Source organism: Protopterus annectens, chromosome 6.part0, assembly GCF_019279795.1.
Source record: "Protopterus annectens isolate FY-2018-M chromosome 6.part0, PAN1.0, whole genome shotgun sequence".
Classification (NCBI taxonomy): Eukaryota; Metazoa; Chordata; order Ceratodontiformes; family Protopteridae; genus Protopterus; species Protopterus annectens.
This window is the reverse complement of record NC_056737.1, coordinates 329,878,817-329,891,733: the sequence shown is the minus strand read 5'-3', so window position 1 is coordinate 329,891,733 and position 12,917 is coordinate 329,878,817.

Here is a 12,917-nt window from a genome sequence, read left to right as displayed (position 1 = left end):
GCTCATGTTTAGACAAATCAGCACCCAATTCCCCTGTCCAGCTGGGACACAGGTGGAATCCCAGGGATGTATTTTCTATTTCCCATCCAGTTATCCAGGTTGCACTTAAAAAAGGGGTAAACAGGCACTCTGCTTGTCATGGAGAGGGAGTCTGTTCCACAGATGGGAGAGTCTCTGGGACACAAATCTGTCCTGCCAACATGACCTATTGATGTCACAGACCAGGTTGAGGCAGCGTATGTGGGTTACTCTAGTGGAGCTTGACTTGCGGATATGCAGCAGTCCCATTAAGGCAGAGTCCGAGATCGCCTTGTATGCCAGACAGAGGTCACCTCAGAGGAGTCTTTATAAAATTGAGTAGAGGGATAAGGATTTTAGCCTATCTGTGTATGGTAGATCTTTGAGACCCTGGATTCTCCTGGTGAGGAACCCCTGTGGCCTCTCCTGCTGCTGCATGTGCTTTGCGAGGTACATGCCGAACGGGGCATTATACTCAATAATGGGCCTTATAAGGGAAGAATACAGGGATGTTATGACCTCCTTGTCCCTGGATGAGATACCTTTACTTATGAGGTGGGCCATGTAGAAAGATTTCCGTATAATGGAGGCAACATGGAGGTCAAAAGTCAGGTTGCTGTCAATCTGGGTGCCCAAATCCCTCACGACTGACTGTGTGCTTAGGACATTGTTATTAATGTGAAAATTTGTGCGGACGTCACTCACCCCAAAGGGGATAATGATGCTTTTTCTGATATTCAGCTTGAGGCCATGTTTCTGGCTCCAGTCATTTGTTTGGGTGAGACCCTCTTGGAGGATGTCCACTTCACTAGGAGAACTGATGACAGCACCCAGCTTGCAGTCATCTGTGAACTTGGTCAGCCATATCCCTCTGGTTTTGGCCTGCACCTCAGAGAAGTATATCCCAAATAAGAGAGTCCCCAAGACCAAACCCTGGGGTACTCAGCTCAATATGGGTCTACTGCTTGAGGTGGCTTCCCTATTTTGACTAGGTGGGTTCTATCAGTGAGCCAGCTAGCTACCCATCTGGTAACATACAGATTGATGCCTAGATGAGAGAGGTTATCTATTATGCCTGAGTGGGGAATAGTGTTGAAGGCTTTGGCCAGGTCAAGGTAGACGGTGTGCACCATCTTCACCTCATCCATGGCTTTGATAACTGTCTCAAAAAAAGTCAACTAAATTTAATAGACATGAACTCCCCTTGATGAAGCCAAGCTGTGTGGGATCAGGTGTTTTGAGGTTGCCAATGTCCTTGTTCATGAGGTCCGTGATAATCCGTTCCTTGGCCTTGCAGATCAGGCTAGTTAGGCTGATGGTTATTGAATTTTTTACAAAATGATATTTCAGAACAAATACTGCCTTTAGTCTCACTTCTTACATGCAGTCCCAGCTTTCACTAGCAGAAATAGCAGAATTTTACATGCTCATCTCACTTTCTGTACTTAACAGTTCTCTAAGGGGCCTCACTCAAATTAATTTCTTTTCATTTTTATCTTCTCTTTTTCATTGCTAACATCACTTAATGTTTGGGTATATATTTGTCTTGAGCTTATTTTTACTATTGGTTGATTTTCATTTCTTATAGTGACTTTGGGTTTCAGTTGTTATGTAAATGGGATATGTTTCTGATAATAGTCAGGATACTTTTAACTGACTAACTTTAATCAAATTCTAGCTGTTTTTGAAGGGGTTAATGCCAGCTGATTTTGATTCTGGATCTCAGTACAAGTGGTTCTTTGTTTTCCCTCCTCCATTCTTATAATGAATAGCTCTATCAAGCTGCATGTGCTGTACTTCATTGTTGTTAAGTGTAACAGCCTGCCACACTGTGGCTACAGATTCTCCTCCCCCCCAGTTTTCCATAGTGCTTTGAAATGTGGAAAATCTTTTTGTCATGTTGCATCATGAGTTAAATCAGGGTTTACAGCCACAGGAGGTAGCAGTTTTCCTAGAACTGTTTGAATTTTTACATGTGCAAGGCCTACTCTTTTCTCCACCACAAATTCATACAGCGTCTCCTTTTGGTGATTACTAATATTATGATCACACACCAGGAGACCCTTGCCAAGGGAAATCATACTTCCATTGTCTAGCAAAGTTTGAACCTCCCTTCCTTCCAGAAATGCAATGTACTTCTCCAGCTTTGCTATAAACCAGTGACATTGCACTAATTCTATTATTCTATATGTAATCTCCTCATTTAAAGCATACATTTAAATGTTTACATTCTCTTACAGGACTCAACAGTGTGAGCCCTTACACAATTTATAACAAATTAACACTTTACTTGCTTTTTACAGAAGAAAATACATTTCTTATTGCAATTTTAGCATTAATAGTAGATGAGTCATCATCAAGTGGTGTATCATTTACTAATAAGCAAACTGTTATGATCTTATCAGATTTCTTGAAATCACTTTGTAATGAACATTTTCTTATATTACTGTGCAGAGGTCTTCTAAACCTGTCTGATACAAACATTTCTAATATCTTTACTTTGTTGTTATTATCAGCTTCAAGCCAAAATGTTAAAATATGCTTCAGCTCATGCATCTGTGCACTTATTGTTTTATCTATATTCTTTCCACAAATTACTTCACCCGTCCTCTATCACTGTCTACCCTCTTTCCCACTCTCACTCTTATATTTATCTCCTTTCTCCATCCCACACTGTTGCATTTCCTGTCTTTCATTTCTCTTAAACACTCTAAATTATCTAGAAAATGTATAACATCTCAATATTAAAATGTTATTAGATTCAACCTGCATATACTGTAAATACAAGTATTTTTTATTTTATTTTATTTATGTTACAGTTTATTTACAAGGATAGTCCATTGGGCTGAGAAGAGCCTATTTTCAATGCAGTCCCGGGGAGAAAACTCCATAAAAGACATTATACAATATAAACAAATCATAGGCAATTGAGTGATATAGTAATACAAGTGAAGAACATAGTAATAAAATGTCAATATACAACAGGAATTTTAAAAGAAAAGAAAAAGCAGTTAAGAAAAACATTAGTCAGTATTTACAAATATTTACAAATACATTTATTCGTGCAAACGAGATTTAACAGTAGAAGCAATGGTAATTCACATAGGTATCATATGAGAGTAACAGAAGGATAAGTGGGGCAGGAGGAGTTTTATGCAGAAGTAAGAAAGAAAGGAATAATAGAAGAAGTAGAATAAAGAGTTGGGGGCTGGAGAGAAAGGTAGATTAGGTGTCATATTAGGTTACAGTGAGGTATGAGATGAGGCAGAGTGTAATGCTGAGGGAGTTATTTGGGGTGAGAGCAGAAACATTCCCAGAGGGATATAAGATGAGAGTGAAGCAAGGTTTTAAAGATAGAGTGGTAATAGGTGGATATTCTTATCCTAGGTGCATATATTGTAAAATGTCTGTTTATCATCCTAAATACAATACTCTAGGTCATATATCTGTATTGTAGCCATCATCATTAACTGGAATTTTTTTTCTAACTTTCATAATACTATATTGTACAGGGTTGTGCTTGTTATGTATTATTTGTCTCTAGAGCCTTTCTCACCAATTCTCTGCTGAAAGGGGGCTTTGCCTCGGTAAACTTTTCCAGTAAAGAAATCCAAATGAATACATAAATAAACAAAATAAATAACTAACTAAATTGGAAGCAATTTGGAAGTGGATGGTGAGGGACACCAAGTATGCTTCCTAAGGACGATGTTTAGTATGGAAATGTTTGACTTTTGAGGGAACCCTACCTTATCTACATGATTACTTATTAGAAGTGGGCCCTGTCATTACAGCCATTGCATTTCACCATCAGAAATAGGCCTGGCAGTAACTATTTGAATTTGGATGGGTTATCCAGTTAACCAGGACACAGGTACGGTTACTATAAAGGTGCTGTGTATACAATGTAATGTAGAATAGTATAGTATAGTATAGTATAGTATAGTACAGTATGAAATTAATGGTGGTGGTATATATAGATAATACACTATTGCAGCAAACATATAGTAGCAGAGTTTAATCTGAATTACCTGCAAATGTGTTGTTAAAAATAACCCCTATAACCTAAAAAGGGAAGACACTTTTGCCTGTCTTAAGGAATGATTTTTCGAAAAATGAGTAGAGCCTTTTGTGGGCCCCTAACCAGAAGAAGCAGCGGAGTATGAGGAACTTAACTTTGTATTCACCTGTGGAGTACCAGAAGCCTACCTGTGAATTTACTTCTGGCGTACCAGGATCCTAATTATGGAGGGGTACCAACAGTATAATTCTGGTCGTGTAAGGAGTGTAACCAAAACTTCAAGACCTGACTAGTATAAGGAACTTTAACATTTCATTAAGAGATTTTAAAACTGGACTGACAAACACAGTATGGGAATTTAAGCAAAAAATGTACTTGTTTCACTTTTCAGTGAAAATTATTTATTTTTTTATTTTAATTTTGCAGTGGAAATAAACTGCCCTTAAACTAATGATAGCATCACTTTCTATTGCGTGTGTGTGTGTGTGTGTGTGTGTGTGTGTGTGTGTGTGTGTGTGTGTGTGTGTGAGTGTGTGTGCATGCGTGTGTGTGCATGCTCATACATACATGCATACGTACACACAGACACACGTATGAATATATGAGATTTTGATGGTCTGATTCAACTTGTATATAGAAAAAAAAGCACTTAATCATAATAAAACATATTGTATTTCTTCTTGAATTATCCTGGTGGATCTCATCTTGTCAGTGTGGTTGTTTTATTTTTTGGTTCACTCTCCACAAAATCTTCATCACCTAGGTAAGGGCTGCTCCCATGACAGACATTTTCTACATTTATAGTTTACTCCTCTTCACTGCCACTGCAGTACAATCAGATTAATCAGACTACCTGCAACAAAGGCAAGTACAATTACAATTCGAAGTGTTTCAGACTGAGGAGCAGACTGCAAATGAAAATCACAGAATAGTTGCAGATGTTCGTGAATCTTGACTCATACCAGTCTAATCTTAGATCTAAGCACAGCAGCAGCAGTCATATGGGTAGTAGTGACCTCCTGATGGCATGAAATTAATGGAATATATTCCATCCAGATACTCCATAATCTCATAACCTGTGGGCCATAATATTTTCCCTGAATGGCTAAAATCAAACTGTGATTTTTCTGGTACTGGCCTTGAATCATTTGCTTTTTATTTTTGGGCTGCTCACAGAGGATAGTCTAGCACAAAATGAATCCAGTAGTTATCTGATGTATTGTGGTTGCTACAAGATCCTGTTTTGGCACCACTGTTGTTCACTGTGTATATGTTGCCACTCAAAGATGTCCTGCAATACGTGCTATACTCTGTATCAGGAATTTTTACCAATCACCTGCTTACAATAACTCAGGAGTCTGTGACAGACTTTACCATTGGTGATGATTCTCTGGCATAATTCCATGAGGAGGAATCAAACAGCTGATACCTACTGGAAATGGTGCTAGCAGATGCCGCTATCCATCACATCTTTCTCTCCTTTTCCCTTTATTATATATGAGGTGGGTAAAATGGAAATTTATTCATAAGTGCATGATATGGGAAGGAATCTGATAATAGATTTCATGCTAAAGGAAGAAGTGTCATATCTCATCAATATGTATTTCCATCTCAAGAATATTGGTAGCTCTCGAATCTTATTGCATCATCAAATCTTGCAAAAGTGATCCATGCACTATTCTTATAATGCAATTTGCAGTACTGTAATACTGTTTATTTTGGGTTTACAGACAGGGACTTAACACAATTACAGTGGCTGCAAAATTCTATGACAAGCCTGCTGACTGGGGTAACTCACTCACTTATGCCACATAATGTCTTTATTGTGTTATTTTAACTGCCTGCCAATTAATGCCAGGTCATACCTTAATATTGTTATCATTTTATATTAGACTCTGCATATCTTAGGCCTTATTTATTTAAAACAGCTGCTGGCACCCTATTCTACAGATAAGGCTTTGAAGTTGTCAGATGAGGGCAGCTAGCTGTTCTGAGGCCACATCCTGAAACATCTATTAGATTATTAGTGAAACAAAGGATAATTCAAAGTACATCCATAGGAACAAGACACAGCTGCAATACAATTTCTCCATTGTTATAGGATTCTGTAAACGCCCAAAAATGCTGCTGCATACAACATAAATTAACTCAATATGCTTTATTGGTACCAGTAAGCACTTTCACCATTAAGGCTTCATCAGACCATGGTCATTCATGAGAGCACCCAGCCTGCAGTCATCTGCAAACCTGGTCAGTCATACCCCACTGGTTTTGGCTGCACCTCAGAAAAGTATATCCCAAACAACAAAGGCCCCAAGACTGATCCCTGGGGTACACCGCTCGTTACAGGTCAACTGCTTGGGGTGGCTTCCCCTATTTTGACTAGGTGGGTTCTGTCAGTGAACCAGTTTGCTACCCAACTGGTAACATATGGATTGATGCCTAGTTGAGAGAGTTTATCTATTATGGCTGAGTGGCTAGGTCAAAGTATTTTTATTTTTTATTTTATTTTTATTATTTATTTTACATTTGTTGACCGGGCTAGTCCAACTGGATATATGTTCATTTTCAGTGGAGGCCCAGGGAGAAAAGCTCCACAACACACAGTAATATTTACAGTAAAATACATTTTACAAATACATGTACAAAACAGATTTTTGCCGTTCCTTGTGATTCTGCTTGCTGAATCTGAGTACTTTTCAGCTATGGTTAGACATACAAAGAAATCTCTAATAACACTTTAAACAGTTAACTCACACTCTCTTTATTGTTAATAGAAAAGTAACTAGCTTATACAGGTGTGGAGATTAATAACCAGAGATAAGTGAGGTAATTAATCAAGGTTAGCACAGGGACATAACCACTGTGATTTAAAGTATGGCTTCAGTTTGCATTTAAATTGGTTTGTTGAGGAAAGGGAGATTAGGTCACTGGGGAGGGAATTCCAGGTTTTACCAACAGTGTTAGAGAACAGAGAATCACCAGCCAAATTGTTACTTTTACTTATTTGTACAAGTAGTTTATTTGATGAGCGTAGGGTCTTGATGTTATTATACTAGGGAGATAAGGTTTGTAAGTATAGGTGTGTTAGTAAGTTGATATAAGATTTTGTGGGCAACTGTTAGTTGGTTAAATAGTAATAGATTTGGCAACTCTAACCATCCTAGTTGTTGAAGATTGTTACAATAATGGGTTCTATAGGTAGATCCCATTGCAAATATTGTTGTAGGACATAGCCAGCTTGTTCAAGTTGCTTTTACTTAGTTTAGTATATATAGGGGAGGCATAAAGAAAGGTAGAGATTAAGTGGGTATGGACAATAGTGGTCTTGGCTAGTGGGGTCAGAAAGGGTTTGATACGGTAGAGGGAACCCAATTTTTTGTTGACTGTTTTTATAGTAGTGTTAATATGGGAATCATAGGTAAGGTTGTTATCTATTAGTACCCCAAGTAGTTTAGTAGTAGTATCAGGAGATATAATAGTACCATTGCTTGATGTAACATTAAAATTAAGAGGGGGGCCCTATGGGTGGGAGTGAAAAGTAGCAGTTTTGTTTTTTTGGGGTTCAAGATGAGACATCGGTGCAGTAGCCATTTTTCAACTGTATTAAACATGTTTTGGGTTAGGTACAGTATGTTTGCTGGAGAAGTAGCAGAGCATATTAATGTGGAATTATCTGCGTATTGGATACAGGTAGCTTGAGGTATTGCAGAATGTAGGTCATTTCTAAAAATAGAAAATAGAAGAGGACCTAATATGGAGCCTTGTGAGACACCAAGGGCAATTGGGAGGTGGGAAGATAAGTTATTTTCCCATAGAACAGCCTGCTGCCTGTTGTTTAAGTAGGACTGGAACCATTGTATAGCCAGTGTGTCTAGTGACAGGTTTTTGAGTATGTTTATGAGTAAGGTGTGGTTAACCATATCAAATGCTTTTGACACATCGATAAAGAGTGCAGAGGATAGAGTGTCATTATTGCGATTTTTATTTACAGTCAGAGAAGGATAGTAGAGCAGAGGTGGTACTATGAAATGGCCTGAAACCATGTTGACAGTTAGCTAGTAAGTTGTTTTCTAATAGGTAGTTTAACAGTTGTTTATGAATGCATTTCTCCATGATTTTTGCCAGTGGAGATAATATGGCTATGGGTTGATAGTTTGATAAATCATTAAAATTACCTCCTTTATGCAGGGGATTATATGTGAAATTTTCCAGATTGTTGGGATAGTTCCTTCAGTAATGGTTCTATTAATCAGGATGGATATGGGGTAAGCTATGGCTTTTGCAGCTTTTTGCAGGTATTCTGCAGGGAGTAGGTCTGCAGAGAGGGTGGTAGGTTTAAGTTTTTGGATAAGTGTACAGACGAAAGGGATGTAGAAACAGGTTGAAAGTGAAATGATGGGGATGGGTTAGAGATGAAGGTGGATGAAGATGATGTGGATGAGTTAGAGATGGAGGTTGATGAAGATGATGTGTCAAAGGATAGCTGATTGGCTAGAGATTGAATGGTCTCTGTGAAGAATGTGTTAAAGGTATTGGCTATTTGCTTGGGACTATTGTGGTCAGAGCCTAAAGGGGTGGGCATGACTGAATGTCCTGGGTGTAGCAGTTTATTGATTTACAAAGTAGGTGGTGTGCACCATCTTCCACTCGTCCATAGCTTTGGTGACTGTCTCAAAGAAGTCGACCAAATTTAACAGACATGACCGTCCCTTGATGAAACCAAATTGTGCAGAATTGAGTGTTTGGAAGCTGCCAATGTCCTTGTTAATGAGGTCCATTATAATCCGTTCCATGGCCTTGCAGATCAGGCTAGTTAGGCTGATGGGTCTATAATTTCCTGGATCAGTGGACACTCCACCTTTGTGCAAAGGGACAACAGTGGCTGTCCTCCATTCAGCTGTGATGAAGCCAGTGCTCAGGCTTTGGTTGAATAGGGTGCCTAATGGTGCTGCAAGTTCCTGCCTGAGTTCATGTAGGATGCAGCTTGGGATGGTATTGGGTCTCATGGAGGCTGTATTTTTTGCCTTTCAGAGGGCAGTGATGAGTTGCTTCCTAGAGATAAGGGGAGGTGCTGGAGATGTCCTGATTTACTGATGGGTGGGAGAGAGGGGTGAAGTTTTCACTGAGCCTGTCTACCAAGAGGTTGGCTATATCTATGGTGTTTGTGTATGTGGTGTCCTTCACCACCAGTTCTGAGCAGATGTGAGTGCTTCCCTTCAGAATGAGGACATATGCAAAGAAAGCATTGTGATTGTCTTTAGTAGATGTGGCCAGTTTGGACTTGAAGTTTGCTTTGGAGGATTTCACTAGTACTCTTATTTGCTTGTTCAGGCTAAGGATCCTTTGCCAGAAGCCTGAAGCCCAAGGGAGACAGATACTGGCCATCTCTGGCAAAGCATCGTGGCTTGTTACTCATGTCTTCCCAGGCTGTCAGGTACTGGAACCCCTAAGAATGACACCAGAAACTAAGCCAATTGTTAAAGTCAATCATTTTCTGTTTGTATTGTTCATCATTCTAGGTAGAATACTGCTTAAGGCTAGGAACATACCTACCTGGAACACATATTCAATGAGCTCGATCATGTTTCTTTTCATATACTCCAGGGGGGTACATCTCAAGTCATTCATGCCAACGTGGACTATGACAGATTCATAACAGTACCTGTTGTGGGCAGACTTGAGTGCATGGGTGATATGGTGGATTCTGGCACCTGACAAACAAATAACCGTGACTTTCTCCTTATCCAGCCTGGTGAGGGGCACATCTGTGTGTCTCACAATGGAGTCTCCTATGACTAATATTTGTTTTAGGTTTATGTTTAGGCCTTAGCGGCTGTGCGACACAGGTGTGTGGACTATGTGTGGTATGTGATGTGGTGGGCAGTGGAGTTTGAGTGTGTTTTTGCCTCAGATGTCTCTTTTGTTTGCATATGTTTTTGTTGAGGACCTCAGCATACCTCAGCATATGTGGGTGTGTGTTGTGTAGGTGTGGGTGGTGTTTGCATTGACAACCTTCTCAGTACCAGATATACTGGCTTATAAGGGAGAGAGCATTGACTGTAGGTTCTTAATGTAATTGTATCTCTCACAAATTGTTTACCTAGATGGTAGTAGTACAGTCCATGTACATGAGGCAGTTGCTACGCTGTCTCAAGATGCCTATATCAACTAGACTGGGAGGAGAAAGCAGAGAAATTGTTCATCTGTATTTGTCATAAACAGAGGGAGAGAGGCAAAAAAGAGCTAAGAGGGTAAAGGGTAGAAGGTCTAAAAGTATTACTAGTAGGTGGTCGCATAAGTGCTACTAAGGGAGAATTTGTAGCTGGAGTACCTCACAAAGGGTTTAAAACAGTGCAGCTGCAGCTCTGGATGCAGCAAACCTGTATCAGACTATGCTACTCAATTTAAGGTTAAGAACACAGTAAAACTCACAAGAAAGCACAGATTAACCACTTACAGACAAAAACAAAATTCACAGTATAAAAAAATACAGTTAATCAGTAATAAAATGCAGTTAGTCAGTAAACTGCTTTAAAACAGTAGAAAATGTGATAAATTAGCTCACAGTCACAACAGTAAAAAATAGCTCAAATAAGGTATAAGGCTACCTTCAAGCAGTGACAAATGCGGCAGACTAAATGCAGTTGAACACCTAAGCACAAGCAGCAAAATGAAGTAGGAATAGGCACAATTTTTTTTAGTAAAAAGCGAGGAGACAGAAGATAATTCAAGGTTAAGAAGCTAAATGGGTGAGCCTTCACAAATGATCTCATTGTACTCAGTAGACTGAGCTGATGTAATGGGACTGGGGGGAGTGTCCAATATCATATTTATAATAGAGGTGGGCAACTCAAAAGCCATCAAGCTTTAATATCCCAACAACACTTGGGCAGGTGGGTGGCATACAAGATCAGAACAGAGGTAAGGACTGAATTCATTAGGCCTAAAAAATAATTGCACTGTTTAAACAGATCAGGAAATGTTGTTTTAAATAGACGTGCAGAATCAGTTGAAAATAAGTACTTATCTTTTGTAGTCTCACAGCATAAAACAGCAGATGAAGGGCAGAAGGCCTAACTCACTGTAGCTTTGAGCAAACAAGTACAAATTGGGTTAAACACTTGATATTTAAGGCAGAAAAACAGGAACCAGCCAAATTATCAAATCAAAAAAGCAGAGCCCTGTGTAGTATCTCTAGCCAGATCAGACCAGACTGAATCATCTCCCACAAAGAAACAGCTAGGCTTTGCTAGACAAAAGATTGAACTACAAGCTCCAAAGGTCACAGTCATAGATATTCAGCTCTGTGCTAGTGTTTTTCAAGTACAGCAACAAGTAAAATGCACAGCTCTAGCCAGAGCAGACCAGACTGAATTCCCATTCCATGTAGAAACAGCTAGGCCTCTCTAGACAAAAGATTGAACTACAAGCTCCAAAGGTCATAAACAGTAATTGATATTCTTCTCTATGCTAGTGTTTTTTCAAGTACAGCAACAAGTAACAGAGAAACAAAAAGGAGACAAAGATCAGAACAGAGATAATGATTGAATTCACTAGTCCTGAAAAACAGTTGCACAGTTTAAACAGATATGCAGCAATTATTGTTTTAATCAAAAGTGCAGAAAGCAGTTGAAAATAAGTGCTTATCTTTTGTAGTTTCACAGCATAAAACAGCAGAGCAAGGGCAGAAGGCCTAACTCACTGCAGATTTGAGCAAATAAGTACCATGTGACTCAAAGGCCCAGTTTAGAAGGTCACCAAACTATTACTTTGTTAAGAAGGTATTCATAAATCCACTTAAAGGCTCTGCTTCTGTTTTTATGTTCACAGATGTATTGTAAGTGATACCGCTTGATCTTTTGACATAAATATGTTTTCTCTCTGCCCTTTCAGGTTACTAATAAGTTCATAGGCTCATAAATATGTACTAGGCTAACTATCCATGTAGGCCTTTTTAAGCCTAGGCATTTTCCAATTTGGTGCTTGAATTAACCAATCCCATTTTGATGTTAGATTGGCCTTACTCATCCCATGGTCAATAATTAATACTTCAATTAGTGAAAATAACTGAGATCATACCATGGGTAATCTGAAGGGACCCATGAATGGGAGAAAGCATTTAGGAGCTGCCTGTGTCTATTAGTACAGAGTGAAGTCCGGGGTAAATTTTCTATTGCCAATCTATGGATTCAAGTTGTGCTTGAATATGGACAGGGATGAGCTTTGTTTTACATGGATGGGGAGCTTGTACCAGAGCAGTGGTATCTTCTGTGAAATGTACTTGTCCATCCAAACCATTGTATTGATGTTGCAGGAGAGGTTTAGATCCCTGCACTGAGTATTTGTCATATCATTTGACTTGCTGATGTACAGTAGGTCCATCATACTGGGTCAGAGGATGCATTGTGTACCAGACACAGGCTGTCTTTTAGTAGTTTGCAGGATACTGAGTAGTGACAGATTTTGACAGATTGTTTATGCCTTGTACTCTCTTAGTAAGTCATCTCTTTGGGTGTTTCAGTTGTTGCAAGTGTCTGGACAAATACATGCCATAGGCGGCATTTAACTGACTGAGTGGCCTAATGGAGGGGTGGGTAAAAAGGGCAATGGCATCTCTAGATCTAGATGGAATATCTTTGTTTATAAACTGCAGGACTTTCTTAGGACAGTGGACCATCAGTCAGAAGTTAGGTCACTATCCAAATAAGTTCCCAAATCTCTAACAAATAGGTCAGCTCTTAGGGGAGTATTGCCAATGTGTTAGTTCTCCAGGGTAGACAACTTCACAAAGGGTACAATAATGTATTTTTGGCATTTAGTTTCAGTCTGTTATGTTTACATTTGCAAAATTCTTAGCTTTAAGTGATTATTTGGG